This window comes from Pelodiscus sinensis, chromosome 1, assembly GCF_049634645.1.
Source record: "Pelodiscus sinensis isolate JC-2024 chromosome 1, ASM4963464v1, whole genome shotgun sequence".
In the NCBI taxonomy this organism is placed as follows: Eukaryota; Metazoa; Chordata; order Testudines; family Trionychidae; genus Pelodiscus; species Pelodiscus sinensis.
In genome coordinates, this window is record NC_134711.1 from 304,948,924 (window position 1) to 304,973,430 (window position 24,507).

The 24,507-nt window shown below is 51.3% G+C and overlaps 1 long non-coding RNA gene across 1 annotated transcript in view; it reads right to left on the minus strand.

The window, feature by feature from the left end:
- The window catches only part of LOC142826543 (uncharacterized), a 63,118-nt gene extending 40,933 nt beyond the window's left edge, over window positions 1-22,185 (minus strand). The window contains exon 1 of the long non-coding RNA XR_012900743.1: window positions 21,744-22,185. This is a non-coding gene — a long non-coding RNA (uncharacterized LOC142826543). The remainder of the gene's footprint in view (window positions 1-21,743) is intronic.
- Window positions 22,186-24,507: the final 2,322 nt, after the last annotated feature.

The following is a 24,507-nucleotide window of genomic DNA, read 5'->3' on the forward strand; positions in this document are numbered from 1 at the left end:
TGTTGTCGCCTCATCTCAAAAAAGATATACAGTAAAACTCCATTAGTCCGGCATCCAATGCTCCGGGACTCCTGATGGTCCGGCACCATCAGGAACCCGGAAGTGCTGGGGCAGCCAGACAGGCTTCCCCCATTCAGCTGCTGCTGAAACTGACCAGCTGCTGAATCAGGGAAGCCGGGAGCAGAGCAGCTGGGGTGCTGCCGGGTTGGTCTCGTAGCACTGCCCCTCGGGGCTGTGGGACCAACCCAGCAGCACCCCAGCTGCTCTTGGGGACACCTGGGGCAGAGCAGCTGGAGTGCTGCCGGGTTGGTCCCGCAGCGCCAAAGGACGGCGCTGCGGGACCAACCCAGCAGGACCCCACCTGCTCTGCCCCAGGGGTCCCCGATTCAGCCGCTGCTGAAACAGATCAGCGGCTAATTCCAGGAAGCCCGGGGCAGAGCTGCTCTGCCCCGGGCTTCCTGGAATCAGCCGCTGATCTGTTTCAGCAGCGGCTGACTTGGGGACCCCTGGGGCAGAGCAGCTGGGGTGCTGCCGGGTTGGTCCCGCAGTGCCGAGGGGCGGTGCTACAGGACCAACCCCGCAGCACCCCAGCTGCTTTGCCCCAGGCGTGGGGATTCAGCCACTGCTGAAACTGACAAGCAGCGTCAGTTTCACCAGCAGGCTGAATCCAGATGCCTGGGGCAGAGCAGCTGGGGTGCTGCCGGGTTGGTCTCGTAGCACCGCTCCTCGGCACTGCGGGACCAACCCGGCAGCACCCCAGCTGCTCTGCCCCAGGTGTCCCCAAGAGCAGCTGGAGTGCTGCTGGGTTGGTGCCGTAGCGCCGCTCCTCGGTGCTGCAGGACCAACCCAGCAGCACCCGAGCTGCTCTATTGCAGGCATCCCCGATTCAGCTGCTGCTGAAACTCACCAGCAGCAGCTGAATCAGGGACGCATGGGGCAGAGCTGGACTATCGTAAGGGGGGGGCTTATGAGGGGTCTGGGGTGGCATCACCAGACCAGGGAGATGGGGAGCAAAGCCGGGGAGCACGCGGGCAGCGGACAGCCCAGATGCGCCACGGCTGTCCCGCTGCCGGCGTGCTCTGCAGCTTTGCTCCCCGTCTCCCTGGTCTGCTGGAAACCAGCAGACCAGGGAGACGCGGAGCAAAGCCGCGGAGGACCCGGGCGGCGGGACCGCGGTGCGTCTCGGTCCCCCGCCCGCGTCTCCCTGGTCTGCTGGGGGGAGGGGGGCGCAGCTAGTACGCCCCCACCCAGCAGTCCAGGCTTTTATCCGGACGCCTGTTGTAGAGCAGCTGGGGCGCTGCCAGTTGGTCCCGCAGCGCCGCTCTGGGCGCTACTGGACCAACCCGGCAGCACCCCAGCTGCTCTGCCCCAGGCATCCTGATTCAGCCGCTGCTGGTCACTTTCAGCAGCGGCTGAATCAGGACACCTGGGGCAGAGCAGCTGGGGTGCTGGTGGATTGGTCCAGTAGCGCCGAGGAGCGGCGCTACTGGAGCAACCCAGCAGCACCCCAGCTGCTCTGCCCCAGGCGTCCCCAAGTCAGCCGCTGCTGAAACTGACCAGCGCTGACTACAGGAAGCCAGAGGCAGAGTTGCTCTGCTCGGGCTTCCTGGAATCAGCCGTTGATCAGTTTCGGCAGCAGCTGACTTGGGGATGCCTGGGGTTCTTAAGTTGAATCTGTATGTAAGTCGGAACTGGCGTCCAGATTCAGCCTGTTGAAACTGATCAGAGGCTGATTCCAGGAAGCCCGGGGCAGAGCAACTCTGCCTCCGGCTTCCTGTAGTCAGCCGCTGGTCAGTTTCAGCAGCGGCTGAATCTGGACGCCAGTTCCGACTTACATACAGATTCAACTTAAGAACAAACCTACAGTCCCTATCTTGTACGTAACCCGGGGACTGCCTGTACATCCTTGTTACATTTTGTGCATTTAGTGAATAGCAATATTCACATGTAACTAACTACCCCATGTACTGCATAAATAAAGTGGTTTCTGACACACAAGACAGTAACAAAATCAGGACATACAACCAAGTTTCTGCCACGTGTTCAACGAGTACATATTGTCTAGCAAAAGCACTATGTGGAACACATGCATTATTATTAAAACTAAAAGTTTAAAGGTTGATATGGAAATGTTTTTAACCATTCCTGGTTTGACAGAATATTTTTTGTTGACTGTTTCTCTAAACTGTATTTTGAAATGTTCAATACTACCAACCTATTATATAGTGCTTGTCATCAGTAAATCTCCAAGTGCTTTGCAAGGAAGGTCAGCAGCATCATCTCCATTGTACAGCTGGGAAAACTGACGTGTCAGAGAGCTCAAGTTTAGTGTTGGCCTTCTGTGGCTGTTTAGCTCCTGAATCCTGTCAGGGTTGCAAAAAGCTAAATCATGTGGAAAATGTTTAATGCTCCACATAGTGCTACTCTTAAACAAAAAGAGGAGAGAGGGGCTGAAAATGGCAACATTAATTCCACAGGCTAATTACAATCGAGCTTTTCGCCTCGATTCCTCCTATGCTGCTCACCAGTGCTTGTAGGGTTGTCAGAGCCTGAACTGCCTGCATACCTGTCTTACTTCAAACGTTTTCACTTTCAAAGTGTTACAGCTACGGGTCTGCACAGGGAGTCTTTGAATGGAGTCTCCTTTGCTGCACACTGGCTACATCAGGCATTAAAAAAAAAAAAACAACAACTCTAAGCTCCTATTTAAATGATACTAGATTCGAAACAGACCATTAGCTCTTTCAGCAAAAGTATGGAAAGAAGCCAACTTTGTTCCAGTGAAGCCCTTCTCAGAACTCAGGCACTGATAACAGGACCATAACAGAAAAACAAAAACACCACCGCAGCCTCAAACAGCCCTAAAAGCACTGGGGCAAAACAAAGGGGGAACAGATAGTAAAGAGAAGATGGGGCTTCCCTCTGCACATTCACACACACACACTTTAAAATGAATTCTTCAGATCATTTAAATACTAAGTATTATTACATGCAGGCCAAGGTGCATAACCACCAGGGCCTGATTTTGCATTCTTCAGGCAACCCAGAATGCTACTTAAGTTAGTGAAAATGCATCTAGCAGAAAAGCCTCAAGAGCTCTAGGCTCTTTCAACTGTCCACTGTAAAGACTGGGGAAAAGGGCCTTAGTAGCTAATGACTGCAGACCATACTGACCTTGATATTCAATCCAAGAGTTAAATACACTCATCCTTTTACTTCTCTCTGAGGGAGAGATTTTCAGAGGTACAAAAGAACTACTAGATACCAAGCTACCCATAGTTTGTTGGACAACTAGCTATTGCATCGTGCCTTTGAAATCGCTTCCTATAAGAATAGGAAGATTAAAGCCCCTGAAAAATAACCAGGTCCTCATTTCTATTAGTAGTAACAATACACTTGATTACTAACAGGAGAAGGATTTTAAAAGTAGAGTTTTATTTTCCCCCACTGTGACATTTAATTTTTTCATTGCACTCAGCTTGGACAGTGATAACACACAAGCTTCTCTATCTGGCTCTCTGACCAACAAAGCATTGCAATGTCTGAGTGGCAAGCTCTGCAGCAAAACGTTGGTAAGTAAACATCAGACTGATAACAGTGACATTTTAAAAAACATCCTGCAAGAGTTTATTAAAATCAAATACAGGTTGGACCTCCAAAAACCAGGACTCCCACGTCAGGCAACATTTGTGGTCCAACAGGACCACAAATGTTCCTGGACCAGGAAGTCCTGGCTGACAGCCCCAGTGGCAAGAGAGCTGGTGACTCGGAGGCCAGTGGCACTGGAAGTGGGACTGGGACTGCAGCAGCCCCAGTAGCGAAGTCGGGAATGCAGCAGGAGGGAAAGAAGGGTGGAGGGCCGATAGCAGGGGACCTCCCCTGGTCCAGTAAATTCCCTCATTCGGGACCGGTCAGGTCCCGAAGGTGCTGGACTAGAGAGGTCCAACCTGTACTTGAAAAAACTAAATACACAAGACAAATTGTAAAGGTAAAGAACACTTGCAAGTGGACTACCTCAAAATCTAGTTAATTTAAAACTGAGTTAAAAGTCATTTCAAGCAACAGACCTACCCCACACCAGCTTTATGGCACATTTTTTGATTTTACAGTCACCATTTTCTATTTTGTTAAATGTTTCTCTCTCCCTCATCGCTATTTGAGAGTCTCCCTCACAATGCTGGAATCCAGCTAGAGTTTTGTCTACACAGCACAAGCTTCACAAGTGATTAATCAGTCCCAACCAATCAGAGACTGCAGGCTCAGTGCCAGAAGCTGACTGGCTGGGCAGGGCTGATTAATCACCTGTGAAACTGTGCTGGTGCACAGCTTAGCAGGAACACTGGCTGTGATCCTGCAACAACTTAGCCCTCTTGTATACCCTCTTCATTTCTGGAGGTTTGCAAACTATGGTAGCTCAACTGCATATAATCTGCTAATCTTTTTGTGCAAGATCATCTCCTTCTGCCTTGTGGTCTTCTGCCATTAACTTTCCCTTTCAGTGCCCATAAACCTGCATCACCTACTGAACCACTTAAAATGTGCTTTACAAATCAAATATTTCCTTTCATAGGATTTATGATGAGCATTTGTGGTGTTCCAGTCATCTCCAGGTCTGGTTAACTGCTCTATCCAGGCTATTTTCAGAATTGTAATTTCTTTATAATCAATTGTTGGAACATCCATGTTTCACAGTTGTAATTTAACATGGACCAAATGTGAGTTTTAAAAAGGCTGGAAAATTAGCCTTTAGATTTCTGTCCCTTCTCCTCACATATTTATTCTTAGAGAATGTCTCTTTTGCTCTCTCTCTTCTGGTGCTGACAGATGGGTCTTCCATCTTCTGCAATGAAGCTTCCTGAGTAATATTTTCTCACTTACTATAGGTCTGTGTTGTTCTCTGGAGTCTTGTATGTTTTCCCAGGAAGGGATGTGAATGGGTAACTGGTTACCCAATAAACATCATCCTTAGCAGGTGATGCTTATTGGGTAACAGTTAATAGTCATCTAGGAGTGTCCCACTGCAGGCAGAAGGCTGCTGGCTCACAACCCCTGTAGGTTTGAAGGATGGGAGTGGGCAATAAGCAGCACCCTCCATTCTCCCGCTGGCTGCCAATTCTGGCCCCACAGGCTGGGAGGTGGCAGCCCCACTTGGGGCCAGAAACAGCCAGGTTGGAGCAGCCCCTGCAGCTAGCTGTGGCAGGCAGAGGGCCACTCCAGCCCAGAGGGCCCGCTGCACACCCTGTTTAATTGGTTAAATTTAAAGTTTTAACTAGTTAACTATTCCCAGTCTCCTTGCATACTTGTTACCTTATCCACATTCACCTCTAGACCATGTTCTTTGCCACACTCACATATAATCTCTCTCTATATTAAAGAAAGTGTTTCCTGAGGAATGACAGAGCGACCTCATCACATCACTCCACATTACCCACCCCCCAGACTCAGAGTCCCCAGAAGGGGTAGAGGCAGCCCTGGCTCAGGGTTCTCCTTCCGCTCCCTCGCGGGGCGCCTTGGGCTTCCTGCTGGCCCCAAGCTCCCCTGAAGGAGGGCTAGGGGGCGGCCGCAGCACCTCCTCGCTGCACTGGGCACTCCAATGCTCTGGGACCCAATGGGCAACTGCCACCTCCAGCTGCTAAGGCAAGGAGTGTTGGGGCTGCCCTGTGCCTGGAGCTCCCCCCCTCCCCCCCACAAGACTAGTGCACCAGCACCAGCTTCCTGCGGGGGAACGGGGAGAGGAGAAGACCCCCAGGCTCCGCACCGGAGGAAGCTTGCAGAGAAGCGCAGGTGCTGCTGTGGGGAGGGGAGAGGGTTTCTACACTGGAGCTCCAGGCATGCAGCGGCCTCAGTGGGCCTGGCCTAAGCAGCTAGTGACGGTGGCTCCCTGCTGGGGCCCAGAGTGTGGGGGGGTCCCAGCGTTGTAAAGAGCTGCTGCTGCCACCCCCTGGCTCAGCCCCAGCCCTCCTCTGGCAGCCGGAGGGAACAGGAAGGCCGAGAGGCTGGGGAGGCGGATGGGGAGGGTGCCAGGGCTGGCTGCAACCAGGAAAGGGGGTGAGAGAAGAGGGGCCGACAGACCAGGGAGAGGCCATGCAGGAAGGTGGGGGGTCCGGGGAAGAGGCCAGAGCTGGCGGAGAGGGGTGGAGTGGGAGAGAAGAGGTAGGGGAACATGGGGGGGCCTAAAGGCCGGGAAGGGGAGGGTAAAGGGGAGGCCAGGTCTGGCTGTGGCTGGGGGTCCCAAGAGCCTGGGAAGAGGTTGCAAAAGGGATTGGGGGGCCCGAGAGGCTGGGGCTGGTATGGCCCCCAGCCTCCATGGGGAGAGCCAGGCTTGCCTACTCCCCAAGACAGGGAGAGTGACGAGTGCAGTGAGCAGTGGGCACTGCCCCCTAGTCTCCATTAACTTCATCAGACCGCCTTTCTCTATCAGCCAACAAGCAAAAGGCCATCTGCACAGAAAATGTTATTTATTGATTTTCCATTCATCTGAATACCGCTTGTTTCTTTCATTAATTTCACCACTCAAACCTTGACCAAAGGTGGTGACATACAACCTTGTCTCACTTCTCTCTTGATCACTGTTATTTTCATCTCCAATTAGAACCACCTTTTCATTCTTGCATACTTGTTCCATTACTCAGAGTGTGTATCCACCAGCCCCTACAGATCTGAACATGCTGAGCAGTGGGTAGGAGTGGATTTTCTCAAACGGTTTTTGGAAGTGCCATTTCCCCTTCTAAGTAAGGGGTCGGCACTTGGCTTGCAAGAGAATCAAATATGGCTCTTTTGGGAGCCGCTGGGAGTTGCCTATGGTGCATGCCCCAGGGGCAGCTGTACCACAGCCCGGGCTCCAGCTCCAGTAGCCACATGTAGCCCGGTGGAGCCATGTGGCATGCTGCTGCCCCATGTGCTGGAGCTGGAGCCATGGGGCAGCGGTTCCTGGCGCCAGGGCCACAGTGCAGCCCTTGGAGCAGCCGCACCACAGCCGACGCTCCAACTCCGGCAGCAGCCGCTGCAGGGCCAGTGACTGCTCGGCTGCTCCAAGCATAGTCTGAATGGCAGGCGGCTGCCGGAGCTGAAGCCAAGCTGTGGTACAGCTGCTCCTGGGGTCAGGGCCATGGTGCAGCCCCAAGAGCAGCTACACTGCAGCCCTGGCTCCAAGCCCAGCACACAAGGCAGCTGCCCGTCACACAGCTCTGGCCTGGGAGCAGCCATGCAACCACCACACGGTCATGGCTCCAGCTTCAGCCCTTCCCCAGAACACACAAGGGGGGCCACAAACCCCTACCCCCCCAGCACATGCCGGGGACTGCGAACCATGGCCCTCACCCATCCCATGACATGCCATGCCAGGGGCTGCAAGTCATGATCTGGCAGCTCCCCCCCACCAGGACAAACTGGGGGGCTGTGACCCATAGCCTGACAGCCTTCCCATCTCCAAGAGATGCTGGGGCCACATCCCAACCCCAGGAAACATGGGGGAGGGGGAGTGTCGATCAGGAACCACAGCCCAGCATCCCCCTGTCCCAGGACACACAGAGGGCAGGCCGGAAACCACTACCCTCCAAAGGAGACACGGGAGGGGGGCATGCTGGACACCTCTGTCCACCCCCCCATCCCCCGTAGAAGATGGCGGGGAGGGTCCAGAAACTGTGCCTCTCCCCCCCCAGAGCAACACCATTTGCACCATGCGGAAAGCCCTGGTAAGCTCCCTCAGATCCCCCAGCCCCCTGCCGATTCCTACACCCCCTCTGCACTAAGCCCCACCACATACCCAACCCCCTACCTTGCACCCCCCACCTCCCAGCCTCCTGCACCCCCACTCTCTGCCATGAGCCCCCAGCCACTGCTCTATCTCCTGAACCTCCATCCCCTACCCCAGCCTCCCAAGTTCTGTCCTGACTTCTGCAGTCCTCACCCCCTGCTCTGAGCCCACCCACACATCCAACTCCTTGCCCTAAGCCTTCCACCTGCTGCCGCAACTCCTGCACCCCCAACTCTCTGCCTGAGCCACTCACACATCCAAAACCTTGCCCTGACTCCTGCATTCTTATACGGCTCTTTATTGACCACTTGTTCTGAATGGTGATGTAGTTTGGTTCTTTGGTTTGAAAAGGTTGTCGACCCCCGTTCTAAGTCAATCACTACCAATCCCTGCATGTCTTCTTCGAGTGGGTTAGCAAGAGTGCAGCTACACGAATTGCTGAAGTGCAGCTATTCCTAAAATCACAGAAGCCTTGTCAACACTGAGTAGGAGAAAACAGAGAAGCTGCTATCAAATGCAGTACAGTAAACACTCACCATTTGCGATGGATGCATTCCTGGCACCACCACGAATGGCGGATCTGCAAATAATAGGCACAGCGGCTCCCAGCCTCCGCAATGAGCTCACCACGGCTTCAGGCCACAGGGGCCAGGAACAGCTGGGAGTGTGGGGGGGAAGTCCTGACCACTGCTGCCAGATCCCCCTCCCCCTGAGGCTGCATCCCCAGTGTGGGGGATGGGTGCAATGGTGGCGGGGGATGAGAGAGAATCGCAAAATCGCAATCAGCAATTCCACAAACTGCGAGGGTCTCCTATAAACCAACTGGAATAAAACAGGAAATATTTTGCTCTTGAGCCTCAGTTCTAGCAGATCTTAGGACTTCCTTGCACCAATGGAAGGTAAAAAAAATGCAGTCTAGTCTGACAAACTGGCAGTTTCCTAAACGCAAAAAATTAATAATGTGTTATGACAGATATTCAACACAAAAATTAGGAAACTTAACATGGTTCACACTGTGGTTACAGCTCAATCACACTTTGTGTATGCATGCACATGAAACGATGAACTGTGTCCTTGGATCACCTCATGTGGGTACACCAAACTCAACAGGAGCCACATGCTGTGCTCCCTGGGGCTGAATTTGACCTTAAGGTATTAAAGATAACACTATATCCAACAAAACCAGACAGCAGCAAAAGGTGAGGTTACAAACACTGAACTGTAAGATCACAATTTGACTAACAGAAATGGACTTTGCTCTAAGTCAAACAAGAGAAGCAAACTGAATATAAAGGAACTATCTGTTGAATTGTGTACAATTCAATACAGGTAACTACATTCTGCCAATCTGAATTCCCCAACCAGTTTCAAAGTGAATATGGTATCCTTAGGTTTCTGTCCTAAACTGTCATATTGCTGCTGCTTTTACTACAGAGATCACTGAACTGTGGTGGTAATTAATGGTTTCCAATTTTTCTATAGACCCTGATCCTGCAAACAAGCAGGTAACCACATTATACATGAACTAAAATGGAACTACTTTGTGTGTAAATGACTGTAGGATTAAGGCAATATTTGTAAAGCACATTAAGACCTGATAGAATGAAAAAGTGCTATACAGGCAGTCCCCGAGTTATGCGGATCCGACATATGTCGGATCCATAGTTACGAATGGGGATTTTCTCGCCCCGGAGGACTGGAGTGGCGGGACACCTGGTCCCGCCGCCCGTCTCCTCCGGGGTGAGAAAAGCTGCTCACCGTCTCCCTGGTCTGCTGGAGGAACCAGCAGACCAGGGAGACGGGGAGCAAAGCGGCGGAGGACCCGGGCCAGACCAGCGGCGCTGATCTGGAAGCACCGCGGGTCCGGGCCCGGGTCTTCCGCCACTTTGCTCAGCGTCTCCCTGGTCTGCAGATCAGGGAGACGCTGAGCAAAGCCGCGGAGGACCCGGGCCAGACCGCGGTGCTGATCTGGAAGCGCCGCGGTCCGGCCCGGGTCCTCCGCCGCTTTGCTCCGCGTCTCCCTGGTCTGCTGGGGGGGGACGCAGCTAGTGCCCCCCCCCCCAGCAGACCAGGGAAACGTGGAGCAAAGCACGGGGCCTGTGGTAGAGCAGGTGGGGCGCTGCCGGTTGGTCCCGCACCACCGCTCCTTGGCGCTACTGGACCAACCCGGCAGCACCCCAGCTGCTCTGCCCCAGGCGTCCTGATTAAGCCGCTGCTGATCAGTTTCAGCAGCGGCTGAATCAGGACGCCTGGGGCAGAGCAGCTTGGATGCTGCTGGGTTGGTCCAGTAGCGCCGAGGAGCGGCCACGCTTCTGGACCAACCCAGCAGCACCCGAGTTGCTCTGCCCCAGGCATCCCCAAGTCAGCCGCTGCTGCAAAACCCCGGAGCACGGGGGCAGCGGACAGCCCAGACGCGTCAGTTTCAGCAGTCTGCAGACCAGGGGGACGGGAAGCAAAGCAGAGCAAAGCCGCGTGTTCCGCCGCTTTGCTTCCTCTCCCTGGTCTGCTGGAGACCAGGGAGAGGAAGGGCCCCGTTCGTAACTGCGGATCCGATGTAAGTCGGATCCGCGTAACTCAGGGACTGCCTGTATATAAATGTGCCATGCTAGGAAATGAAGTACAAAATCGAAAGACATCTAGTTTTAATAATAGTTTTGTGTCTAGTAAGTCCTGGTTCTTAGGGCATTGTATGATATGCATAAATGTAGGGATGTTAACGTGCATACATGGTTAACTGATAAGACTTGGTTAATCAGTTACCGATAACCCAGAGTTACATGCACCCTCCTCCCCCGCTACACCAGCTCTCATGGAGCTGCCTGCCCCCTTCCCCGTGTTGCTGTGCGGGAGGGGAAAGGGGCAGATGGGAGCTAGTACAGGGGGAAAGACAGCTTTCAAGCTGACTCCCTGTGCATACTCGCTCCAGCAGAGCCACCTGCCTCCACACTGGTACACTGTATCACAGGCAGCAGCGGGAGGGGGGTGTGCAGATGGGAGCTGGTGCTCGCTTCCCATGAGCACTGTCTCCCCCAGAAGAAAATTTCAGCAGTTACACGTTTACAAAAATAAACATATTTTAACATCGCTACATAAAAGCACCCTCAAAAGTATCAAACAAAAACAAACTGACAAAAGGGAAAAGTGACTGGGGATAACTTATTAATACAGGGAAAAGACTTTGCTACAATTAGGAGGCGGTAGAGCTGAATTCCAAACCGAAGGGCCCAGCACATCTGAGGCATGATCATGATCACGATCACGATCACGATCACGATCACGATCACGATCACACACACACACACACAGGATAGCAGGAACCCCAAAATGAAGACAGGTTGGAGGCACGCATATGTCCCCATCACGAGAAGGCTCATGGAAAAAGTAAAAATAAATAAAGATTTCCTGGAGTATTGAAAGTAAGTATAACATTTTTAAAAGTAATATTAGTTCAAGGTTTTTTCCAAGTTTTCTGAAATTCAATCATGGCTGTTTAACCTGGGTATATTTGCTCTCTAATCCAATCTTTCAGTGCTGCTCGTGGGCAAAAATCACAGCTAGGTAAGTGCTTATAAACAACAGGGTTGAGGCAAGAAATAGACTTAAACTGCTTTGGTTCTGTGGCATATACACTGTAAAAGGGTGCACAATATAACTCATTACCCTGGGCAACAGCACTCTTCCATCTGAAGGAGTCATTTGTGCCCTGGGCAAAGGCTGCCACATTCTTACTTTCCTTGCGACAAAGACACAAGCACATTGGTTTAAGCAGAAGCAGCTTTTACAACTGATGCTTCTCTTTATTCTCCAATCCTTTTGTGCAATGCAGAGACAATTCTAAGCAAAGCCTTTGGGGAAAGAGCTTTGCTCAAAATCACTAGTGCTCTGTCTAGCACAATGAGAGTGGAGAATGCAAATTAGTTTCAATAAAAGCAGCTGGCAATCAATACGAGAAGGCTGGTCTCCAAGAGTGAAACCAGCTCCTTTGAGGATAAAAGTTGAAATGAGTAACATATAAGGCAATGAAAGCAAAGAATGAGCAAGCAAAAACAAAATTTAAAAGGAAAAATAGGAGTAAAACCAAGGGATGTAACTAAAAATAACAGAAGAGTGACAAATAAAGAACACATGTGAGGAAAAGTTAAAGGGGAAGAAAACACACACAACAATTAGTGTACAGAGGAAAGGATCATTAGAAAAAAATCTAATGGGAAAGATCTGCAAGCTGTACAGAAGATAAAATAGAAACCATGAAAGGGAATTGGATCAGAGGCTAGCTAGGACAATGGCTAAATACACTAGGCACAAGTTTAAACGCTGGCCTGGATTAGAATCATTATGGAGTTTGATAATGAATCTCAGAGCTTCTCTTTTGTAAAGCTTCTGTGTAGACACAACTACACCACAACCACTGATTCTGTCAAGCACCCAGCTGGGCTGCTGGAAATAAACAGAGGGTATGTTGATACTTAAAATGCTACGAGTGCACATATGCAGGGCTGGAGGAGTGTTGCTGTAGCCCAGTGGAGGGGAACCACAGCCCCGGGGGCTGCATCAGGCCACTGGCTTGCTCGGATATGTCCCCTGAGGTTCAGGGCTCCAGCCCTGCCACGGTCTCACCACAGGGCTGGAGCACACAAAATCTACTAATCTGGCCCCCCTAGGCACTAGTGTGTGAGGGGAATATGGAGAGTGTCTTTCTCCTTCTCAGTCAGGGACCACGTGAGGGAGGGTTTGGAGGGATTTTTTAAAGTTTTTGGGGTGGGGGAGGAGGAGGAGGGAGAGGGTTTGTGTCTCACTTGTGTGTGGCTCTAGACCGATTTTTCTGTGGGTCAGGGCCCCCGTCTCCAAAAAGGTCCCCCACCCCACTGTAGCCCATCAATATAGACACTCACTGCAGTAATAAGTGGGGATCTCCTGACACTAGTTCGTGGTTCTCAAACTTCTGTATTAGAGACCCCTTTCACACCACAAGCCTATGACTGGGACATCCTTTTACAAATTAAAAACATTTTTATATCTAACGCCATAATAAATGCTGAAGACTAAGCATATTTTGGAGGTTGAAGCTGACAGCTCATCTCTCGCATATAAAAGCCTCACAAGACTCAGTCTGAGAACCTCTAGTAGTTAACCCACCACACAGGTGGATAGTTTAAAAACCAGCTTCCTGCGCAGACCAGGTCCCAACTGCTGCCCTGTGTTGCTGCCTGTGATACAGAAGCCAGTTTCTCCACAAGCACTGGATTCGCCTATGAGAGGCAGCAGTGCCAGACGAGGGGGGGCGAGGGGCAGAGGAGGCTGCTGCAAAGTAGCCTCTGTCTGTAGTGACCGGGCTCTCCCCAGACAGAGGCTGCTTCAGGGATGCCGGAACAGCCTCTGTCCGCGGGGAGATCAGACCCTCCGCCAACAGGGTCTGCTGCTGTGGAGTAGCCTCTATCCATGGTGAGCCCAGGTCACCGCAGACAGAGGCTACTTTGCAGCAGCCTCCTCTGCCCCCCCCCCCCCCTCGTCAAGCGCTGCTGCCTCTGATAAGCAAATCCAGTGCTTGTGGGAAACTGGCTTTTAAGCCAACACCTCATAGGCACCAGCCTCACTCCCTCCTCCCCCGCTGCTGCCTCTGATACTGAGGCAGCAAGGAGGAGGGGAATGTATGTAGTCAACAAGATTAACCGATAAGCCCAGAAGTATCACTTAATTGTGTAGTCATCTACATGTTGCCATCCCTACTTCTCAGCTGGCCCCAAGATGCTGTCCTGAGAGAGGGCTGGGGTAATCCTCTCTCTCCCAGGGGTAGCTCTGCACACTGAGCCCCTCATCCCCAACCCCACCACAGAACAATGATTTAAATGAAGAAAAACAAAAATTGCAACACCTGGTAAATCTTCCAGTTTTTAATATTAAGGAAACACCTCCTCCCGTTTTTCCCCTGCCTGTCCTTCTTGAGCAAGCTGAACCCTTCTATTCATCACATGTTTCTAACCAAGTCCCTGTAAACAGTAAAGTCTAGGACCGCCAAATTTGGTACACAGTTTCCTCTGATCATAACATAAAATTCCAGAGGTTACATGTACACAAACCTTTCCCGTCCCTGTTCCCCCCCTCCCCCCCGGCATTTTAACATCCAGACTCAGAAGAGTACAGGTCATTTGTAAGTCAGGACTGAAGTGCACTTAGCATGCTGCAAGTCGAAACTTATTTATACATTGTTTGCCTTCCCCCACAGCCTATACCTGGCTCTGGGTGTTGTTTTTATCAATATCTGACACTAAAAGCATGGTTAACCTTCTGTTAAGGTTGGTTAACCCAGATTCCACAACATTGCACATTACTGGGAGGTGGGGACAAAGGGTTATGTCACTCCACTGCCTGTCACTCCAAATTATCCCAAACAGTTTACCAACAATCAATACAGGATTACCTTGTCCACCACTAAAATGCTGCTAGCTCTTTCTTAACAGGCAACTGTTTAACAGCATACAACTACTATTCAAAACAGGAAATATTTACTACATCCACTTGAAATCATAGGCAGAAGTCCAATCAATACAATGCAATTCTTTATTCAGACTGGAATTTTTACTAGTAACAGTGGGTCTTGGAGAGGGTCTTTGTAGAAAAGAAGAGATAATAAAAGTCACACAGAAAAAACACACACACATAGTCACAAAAGAGTAAGATACAAAATGGAGCAGGATTGGAAAAAAGATCTAAACAACTCAGGAGGAAAAAATATGGAGACCAACAGATAGTACACACAACATTTGTAACCCCTCAAGCCTCAGGTCTGCCTAAAAACCCACAGCCCAAGGAACAACTGAATTCATCTTCCTGTGACTGAATATAAAGCAACCCTACATCAGCTGATTTGCAGTTTGTCAGCACCAATGTACTAAGCCTCCTTCCTCCCACCCCCATTCTCAGAAGTAGGTTTAGGGTTTATCGAGATTAGGGACATTTATATCAGTGCAGTTACAGTGGTGCAATTATGCCAACGCAAACCCATAAAGTAGATGTTCTGCATCAGCACAAAAAGGAGCTTGCAGTGGTGTAGAGGGCCCACACACGGGCTTGTAACAATGCAAACACACTGAAGCAGTTACACCAGGAGAGCTTTCCCCAACCTAGACAAGACTTTCATATCCATGGACAAGCCCTTCCAAGTTAGCATGTCTGTTACGCACAAAGAGTTACAGTGAGCTTCATGGATCATCACAAGGAGACATCCTGCTGCCTTAGCTCTTCAGCATGGAAAAGTCTAGACTGGCATGATTTTCCGCAAATGCTTTTAACGGAAAAGTTTTTCCGTTAATCTAGATGATCTTTTCCGCAAATGCTTTTGGCACGAATGCTTTTGCGCAGAAGCACTTTTTGCGGAAAAGCGACCGTGCCAATCTAGACGCGGTTTTGCGTAAGAAAGCCCCGATCGCCATTGGGGCTTTTTTGCGCAAAACAGTTTTTAGCTGTCTACACTGGCCCTCTTGCGCAAATACATTTGCGCAAGAGGGCTTTTTCCCGAGCGGGGGCAGCATAGTATTTGCGGAAGAACACTGACAATCTTACATTAGATCATCAGTGTTCTTGTGCAAATTCAAGTCCGTGTTCTTGCGCAGCTGCTTTTGCGGAAAAACTTGCCAGTCTAGACTCAGCCTCTATGTGCAGAAAGCAAGAGAATTGTACACCTTTATCCAGAACTTTATCAGGCAAAAAGACAACACAGCTGCCAGGCCAGAGAACAGCAGCATCAAACAATGCATTCAGGAGAGTCCTGGGGTCTCTCACATGCTGGAAAAAAACACCACAAATGAATGAAAAGCCCATGGCTATCTATATTTTCAGAGCCGCTACCATGAGAATAGCTAACCCTGTGGTACTGGTGGAGGCCTGTGCAGGCACAGCAGGGAGTCAAAAGGGCAATGCAGTTACTTCTGCAATGGACAGTTCATTCCCTCCTCCAAATGCATGTGTCAAACCTGAGACAGTCCCCAGTGTCATTGCGAGATCCTACCAGGGATTTGACCACCTGCCATTTCTATTGATGTTACAATGGAACTCCCACCTTCACCTCATGAGAGTAAGAAGAGGAGGCAGGAGTAAGATGCTTTAAAGAGCAAATCGTTTGAAAAGTAAGTTCAACTTGAGCCAAGTGGAATGCCTCCCTCCTGCCCCTGCACCGATTGCTGCAGACAGCACTATAAATGCCAGGCACCAGGATTCCGACTTGGGATCCTACGCAAGCCCAAGAACTTTGCCCGGACAACTAGGGAGTCTCTTGGAGGCACCTGAACTTCACTCTTCCTTGCAACTCAAGATGCTACTGGATCCATCTTGCAGTGCAGGCTGAGGGACAAGGAGACCACTGGTTCCATGAACCACACAAACTAGAAGAGGAGATGCCAGAGACATTGCCAGGAGCTCTGTGGTGGGAGCAGGAGTCTAGCCATGGCAGTGGAGAGAAGAGCCCAAATCACTCCAAGAGGGGAAATCGGGAAATGAGGAGCCCTTTGTCAGGTAAGTATCTTTTTATTATCAAATGTACCAGGAAGGGCTGATTTTGCAGACTTGGACCTGGCAGAATCGTCCAGGATCTTAGAGGAAAGCCTTTACTGTAGAAGGGCAGACGCAGCCTCCTCTGAGAACAAGAACATCCACCTCTCCCTTTGTTCTGCCAGTTCCCATTCTCCCTCCTACACGCACACCTCCACAATACAGGTGGCAGATACTAAGTGCCTCCTGAGCCCAGCCAGTTCAGTTCCTCTGTACCTCCCTAGAGTGGGAAACCAGACTCCCTTCTTAGCAGCACCCTTGCTTTCAGCAGCCGTGGCCACTATTCCCACTCTCAGTGCTTGATATGGTGTCAAGAAATGTCATTTGACCAGCAGTGAGATGGCAAGAAGGAGCGGATTAAACGTAACACAAATTGCAATTTGGATACTATAGGTTGCAGACTCTGAAATCCGGCTTTCACTGATCCAGCAACATCCATAGTCTGGCAGGACAATGGATGCTTCTGGACCGGAGATCTGGGAGACTAATGGCAGGACGGCCAGCAGTCTGGCCAGGGGGTCAGTGCAGCAGGGCTGGAGGAGCCCCGCAGCAGTGCTGGAGCTAGGGTCATAGAAGCGCAGCGGACTGTGACAGTGCAGAGCCAGGGAAACTTGGCTGATTAAAGCAGCACAGAGCCAGGAGCTGGAGAACAGCATCTGCCTGGGAGTTGGAGAAGCCCAGCAGCAAGTAGCATCAGCAGCGCAGGGTTGGGGGCTGAAGAAGCCTGGCAGCACATGGCAGTGCAGGGCCAGGGAACCTTAGCTGCCCGTACAGTGCGGGGCCAAAGAAGCCTGACCATCTGCAGCAGCGTGGAGCCAGGGGCTGGAGAGCCCCAGCTGCCCACAGCGGCATAGAATCAGGGACATCTGGATAGCCACGACAGTGTGAGGCCAGTGCTGGGCTGGAGAACCCCAGCGGGCCATGGCAGCCTGAGGTTGGGGGGCAGTGGCAGCATGACGGGCAGCCCAGCTGGGGAGGGAGTAGAGAGGGGCAGAGGCAGGAGACTAAACATCCAGAACGTCATTTGGGATCAGCCAGGTCCTGACAGTTCCAGACCAGGAAGGTCTAATCTGTACAGCAATGTTATTACAATAAGGTAAGTATCAGGTACCATAGGCACAGGATCTATAGTACATCATATCTATCATCCCATGTGCTGACAGATCATGGTACCTCACTAGTACTCTGCTCTTATCTGCACATATCACATTCAACTGTCTTCTTATTTAGTGTGTGAAAAATATTCCCAGGCACATTATGCCAGCACACTGACATAGGCCACAAGTAGGGAAACAGCTACACTACCTCTCTCACCTGTTGCTGTGGTCACACCACAAACTGGTGCCCAACTAGCTAGTTACTCTGCAGGGTAGCCAGGACTTGCAGGGTAATCTCCACCCCTGCTGCTGCTCGGGCTACCTCAACACAGCACTATAGCCCCCAAGAGACACAATGGTACTGCAGTTATGTAGCCAGATCTCAAGAACAACTCACTCCCACCTGTCTGTGATCAGAGACTAGGGATGTTAGCATATTGTTGCTTAAATGATTAACCGATAAGCCTGGGCTTATTAATTAATCCTACTGATCACACAGACACCACCATCCCCACCTTGTGGCCTCTGTATCAAAGGCAGCAAGGGGGAGGAGGATGGAGGCAGGAGCCAGTGCCCATGACTCCCCATGCATGCTGGTTCCCACAGAACCACCAGCCTCCCTTCCCCTGCTGCCTCCCACAGAGGCAGAAGTGCAGGCGGAGGCCACTACTTGGTGGGGAGCTGTCCTAAAAGCCAGCTCCCCACAGATACCGGATCCCATGGTGCCGTCTCCCCTTCCCCCCATGCTGCTACCTCTGAGAGAGAGGAAGCAGCACAGAGGGTGGAGAGGGGCAAGCAGGATCCAATACACGTGGGAAGCAGGCTTTCAAGCCAGCTCTCTGCATGAGTCAGCTCCGGCAGAGCTGCCTGCTTCCCATATTGCTGCCTCTTTATCAAAGGCAGCTGGGGAAGAGGAGCAGGCAGGTGCTCATAAAGAGCCGGCTCCCCAGGACCATAGGCTCCTGCCTGCCCATCCTCCCCACATGTAAGTGCTGAAAATTAAAGCAGTTACATATTTATATGAACACACAATAGTTAACAACCCTTTTATAGACAAGGCCTCAAACCAGAATTCCACCTGCTAAAGATCACCCTCAGATAAAGCACACAGACAGACACCTACTCAGACACTGGTGGCAAATGCACAACAACCACATGACATAGTTGGAAAGCTCCTCAACCTTGTCCTTGCTAGTGATGCTGTTCACCTGTTCAATTTGGACAGTGTTAGATAGCGATTGACCGAATAGTCATGAACCCGCACTAAATGTTATTGGTCACATGACTATTCGATAGTCCCCAGGGGTAGGGCCAGCAGTCTGTGTGCTCCCAGCCCCATTCCCAGAGAGCCCCCTGCCACCCTATGCTATTGCATCTGTAGCAGAGGCAGCAGTGCAGGGTGGCAGGTGGGAGCCAGTTCACGATGGGAGCTGGTTTACAAACCAGCTCTCCAAGGAGACTGGCTCCCGCCTGCCGCCCCTTGTTGCTGCCTCTGATAGAAGCAGCAGCATGGGGTGGAGAGGGGGAGCAGATGGCTCTGCAGAGCCAGTACATGAGGAGAGCTGTCTTAAAAGCTGGTTCCTCACATGCATTGGCTCCTGCCTCTCCCCCCCCCCTCACTCCCTATGCTGCTGCCTCTGATAGAAAGCCAGCAGCATGGTGAGGAGGGGCAAGCGGGTTGCATGAGCTGATACACGCGGGGAGCTGGCTTGAAAGACAGCTTCCTGCGGATACTGGCTCCCACCTGCCCCCCTTACCCTCTGTGTTACTGCCTATCAGAGGTGGCAGTGCTGGTGGGGAGAGGGGATCAGCAGCTCAGTGGAGCCCGTGTTCATGCCTCCTGCTCCATCCCCCATTTGCTGCCTCTGATACAGAGGCAACAAAGGGGTGAGGGAATGCAGATAGTCAATAAGACTAATGAATAAGCCCTGGCTTATCAGTTAATCGTGTGCTCGATTACATATTGACATTCCTAATCCTTGCATCTCCACTTCAACCGGCAGAATCCCCTCTTCTACCGCACTGCAACCATTTTGCACTCACCGCGAAAACCTCCCTCCTAAGCTGTCCGTAAACCCCATGTCTTCCATGTTGAGGAAATGCCTAGGACATGGGCAGTACTGATGGAATTTCTCCAGGTAATTCCTCAAGTTTCCCAGGGAAGTAAGGATATTTACCCTCTGTTCCCAAATTTCCTTTTGCAGAAGGCCCTTTTAAATCTCTCAGAAGCCCTTCAAACCTCCCTGTGTACCATTAGTACTTACACTGGTGCAATATCACTGATTCAGTTACCTGTAATTCAGTTCTCTAGTGCAGATATCACCTGAAACTCCAAAGTTCTATCACACTGCAGAAACACATTTTGTTCTTAACTATGCTGCCAGATGGATATGTGCTGTAAATAGGCCTCTAAAATAGCTGCTACAGTGCAGTTAGGATCTAGTTCAACAAGGGACCTGAGCACATTTCAACTTTTTCTTTTTTTAATAGCTCAAGATTTGTAACGGAAGCCAACAATACAATGATTGGCAATACACTTCTGGTATTTGCGAGTTTTATAAGAAAAAGTCCAGGAAACATGCTAAGGCACTGCTGTTACAATGTAATCTATCTGAAAGGAGTTTGAGATTTCACAGATGGATTGGGACGACATATGGGGAAATCTCCATTGACAAACATGTATTTTTTTTCTTTTTCTTCCATAAAACATCTGAAAAATTAAGAGCTGGTTTATAAAAACGACCAGTTTTTGTAGGTAGTGGACAATTAAAAAAGCTATACGTTAAACTTGTCTCAGAATCCTATTCCTGTCTTGCCACTATAAACTGATGCACTAGGCCTGGAAAATAGACAAAACTCTATTATTTAAATTTAAAATGGATTATCCTGAAGTTTACTGGGTCTCTCTTTAATGCTCTCCTAAGATTTTTGATATGTCATTTCAATACAAGTCTCAATCATTGTTCAATTAAAATTGTTTTGTAAGAGAACTGGAGAACTTAAATCCAAAAATTTAAAAATGAATGCATTTCCTTTTAATCATTTCCTATTAATGTTCAAAGTACTCAGAACTGTTTTCAAAGGGATTGACAATCTTCAGAAAATTATCTACAGGAAGTCTGTGATTAAGTAAATTTGTAACCAGCAACAAATGCGGTAATTTTCCTTAGAATAATGGACAGAAATGTATAACTGATACTGGTTTAAACTACTGACAGTACTTAAAAAAAACCCTAACCAACAAAACAAAAAAAATCAGTGAGCACAGAAACAAGAAGCAACAAAAATAATGCTTTCTAGTGAAATACTGTCTGCAGAAATTTTGTTTTAATGATTATTGCTACCAGCCTGGACGCCTGGTCATAAATCATAGAAAAGACCTCAGAAAGTCATGCAGTCCAAACCCCTGCTAAAAGCAGGGCCAATCTCAACTATATTTCCACTGGATATATCAAGACTGAAAGAATTAACAGGATTCAGCTAATTACTCTTAATTAATAATAAAGCAGCCTCTACTCTTCACTATTCAGACAGGACTGAAATGTTAGCCAACAGTTCTGGGCTGTCACTCAGGGCTTCCCCATCTTACTCAGATTTCCTACAGCCGAGCTAAATTTACTTTTACAACTACCAACGCCCTCCAGACTAGCTCTCTGCTAAGATCGTTACATGTCCTGATGTTTTATTAAAAAATTAGCCCTTCGAACCACAACTGTCCTTCCCTAACTTGTAGGCACGCTCAGAGTCTCCAGGTCTGTCCTAGGCACCAGTAAACCGCTGCAAGGTTCCCTCTCTAAGGTGAAGACAGGTTCCCCCAGCGCTGGGCTTTTGGAACCGGTTTCCTTTTGGTTTCAGTTTGGTTGTAAATCCAAGGCCCCCGCTGTCGGGAGGGAGCAGAGGCAAAGTCCACAGGAAGTTGGCCTGTCCGACTCCACGCCGGGAGTTCAATCCACTTCGGGAGCGCGGCTGGGGGATGAACTAAACTGATCTTCAAAGGGTGTAAGCATGAGAACGGCAGCTGTCTGGCAGCCCCACCTCGGGAGTCTCCCTCCCCAGGAGCGCCAAGGCACCTGCTCCCTACAGCTCGCACCCAGCCCTGACCTGGGCACCCCCCATGTGCCCCTCTCTCTGCACAGCGACTTGTCTCCCCTCCCCCCGAGAACTCCCCGGTGCCTGCCAAAGCCCAGCATCCCCCCCCCGTGCCTCTCCGAGCCCCGCTCCCTCCCCTGCACCCCAAACTCCCCCGTGCTCCCTTCCTCGCCGGCCCCTTTGTCCGCATCCCCCCTCCACCCGCTCCCATGCCCCGTGCAGCCGTGGCTGGCCGGGCGCCTGCCGTGGGTCCTTACTTGGAGTTGTCCTCGGCGCGAGGGGTCCGGCCTCTGCCGCCTGCAACTTCCCAGCGCCGGGCCCCAGCCGCTTCCCCCTCCCCGCCCGGCTCCCGGCGCACGTGGAGCTCCGGCGGCCGCACCTCTCCCCAGCTCAGCCCAGGAGACGTGGCAACACCAGCTGGGACCCGGCCGCGCCGAGCGGCACTGGAGGTTCCAGCGGCTCGCGGGGCGCCCTCTGCTGCACACAGGCTAGACCCGCTGCCCCGGCCTCCAGCCTGTCCTCCCCGCTCCTTCCCGGCCTCCCCTCCCCAGCTCCCCCCCGCTTCAGTGCAGGAGCTCGGAGCTGCAGACGGCCGCGGGTAACCTTTGCGCAGACCGCGGCCGCGGTACACGCTGGGGGCTGCTCTCAGGGCAGGGCGACGGTCCAGTTCAGCTCGTGGGAACACACGCGCCTCCCAGCTCAGAGCCTACCAAGACATTCAGCCGCTGCCCCGCCCCAACGCATGAGATGCAAGAGCAGTTTTGCAACATACCTAGAAAGTTGATTAACAAAGCCAGGCGTTGCTGAGCAGGCCCTAGGAGAGGGGATTTTCCACAGTTGAAGGTGGGAGTTTCATAGAAAATGCCCCGACTACACCTCCCTCCTGGGTGGAGGGAATTGCACAGTGGTAGTAAGGCTTGGGAGAAGCCATTTCCCAAGCTATAGATTGTCTAGGTCGTGTGCTCCAAAGGGAATCTGAACTTAAATTCTGTAGCAGGGCCGGCTCATAACATTTTGGCACCTGAGGCAGGGAGCTCAAATGAGCCCCCATGCTCCCTCGCTGCACCAGCAGACAGACAGTTTTCTACATGCTGGGTCCTAGTGGCGCCACTCCCCCAGTCTGGCACCTGAGGCAGCTGCCTCAGTTTGCCTCATGGTAAGGCCAGCCCCGTCCATAGCCAGGGACATCGGCCCTCAGGAGAGAAAACTTTAGGTCAGTGGTCACCAATCAGTAGATCTTGGAGCCTCGGACAGGTTTGGCCAAGAGGCTATCAAGCACAGCGCTTCAGGTGCCGCCCTTCCCACTGCTATGCAACTCCTGCCCTTTGCTTTGGAGCTGTCCCTCCCTGGGAGCCTCCTGCTTGCTGTGCAGGGCAAGGGAGATACAGGAGAGGTGCTGATAGGCTTACCAGATGGTCTCCCAAAAAATACCGGATACACGGTATTTTTTGGTGGAGCAAAAAAAAAAAAGGAACGTGGGATAATAACCCCTCTGTTCTGGGGAGCCCAGAACCGCGATTGCAACCCCACCTCTCAGCTGGGACTCCCAGGCTGGTAGGCGGGGCCACAATCAGCCTTGGGAGCCTGTGATTGTGCACCTGGCGGGGGTAGAGGGCGTGGCTGAGAGTCCCAGCCACTCCCTCTGCCCCCGCCAGGCTTCTGCGCAATCACAGGCTCCCAGCACCGATCACGGCCCTGCCTTCCAGCCGCTCCCCCTGCCCACACCAGGCTTCCATCCGGTGCGCAGCCCATGTCCCTGGAAAAATCAGAGAATACTGGACATTGCACATGTCCGGTATGCTCTGATTTTTTTTACCAGACAAAGAGTGCAAATACCGGACTGTCCGGTAGAATACCAGACACCTGGCAACTCTAGGTGCTGATGTCAGGGTGACCCCTCTCCCACCTTGGGTTGGCCATCCCTGGAATACATTCTGGGCAAAGAGCCAAGATAGCAGTGGATCCAGCGCGAAGAGCCAGGGCAAAGTTGCCGAGCAAAAAAAATAATAATAATAAAAAAAGACAGCCCCTTTTTGCTCCTTTAAAAGGAAACCCTGGTCACATTTGGTCAAGAAAAAAAAAGCTCCTCCCCTTTACGAAAATGCTTTTAAATGCGTTTTGAGGCTTTGGGGCCACTGCTATCTTTAATTATGCATCTTTCATGGTCGCACCAGACAGCTCCCCTGCCCTGGTCAATGCAGGGAGCTGGGAGGAGAGGGCTGTTTTTGGGGGGTGCGGGTCAGCTTACGAGCCGGGGGAGGGGAAGAGGATGCTTCGTGATCTGCACCTGGGGATGGAAGAGGCTTGTATGTGGCTCGTGAGCCTTGGGTTGGCCACGGCTGCTGTATTCTATCTCCACAGAATGGAGGGGGGAACAACAGAGCTTGGGAAGGATGGAGTTTGCTGGCTGCTTTGGAGAGTGGTGCAGGGCCAGGGCAAGGGTGAGCCTGCCTTAGCCTCCCTGCCCCACCACCTAGGAGCCACCTGTGATAAGCAGTGTCCAGATGGAGCCAGCTCTGATCACCTGCCCAGTCATAAACCCCGTCCTACCCCCCCAAGCCTCTGCCTCAGCCCTGAGTCTCCTGGACCCAAACTCTCTTACAGAGCCTGTATCCTGAGCCTCCTCCTGCACCCCAACCCCCCGCCCCAGGCTCAGCAAAGAGCCCCCTCACACTCCAAATCCCCATGACCAGAGCCTGTGCCCCAATCCCCTGCCCCACCCTGGGGAAAGAGAGGAAAGATGGGGGAGGAAGGGAGGATGGAGTGAGCAGGGATGGGACCTCGGAAAATGGGCGAGGCAAGGGTATTAGGGTTGGAGGTAGATCCTGGATTGCACTTACATTCAAACAGTGATCTCATGCTTGAAAAGGCTGGAGACCCCTGGTTTAGGTTGTAAAGTCAAGCACCTGAAAGTTAAGAAATGGCAGATTTAAGGTTGCAAGTTTAACCTCAATTCATTCCCTTTGTGTAATATGATGTCGTTTTTAATTAGGTGATCACCTCCTGGATTTTTTCCACAGG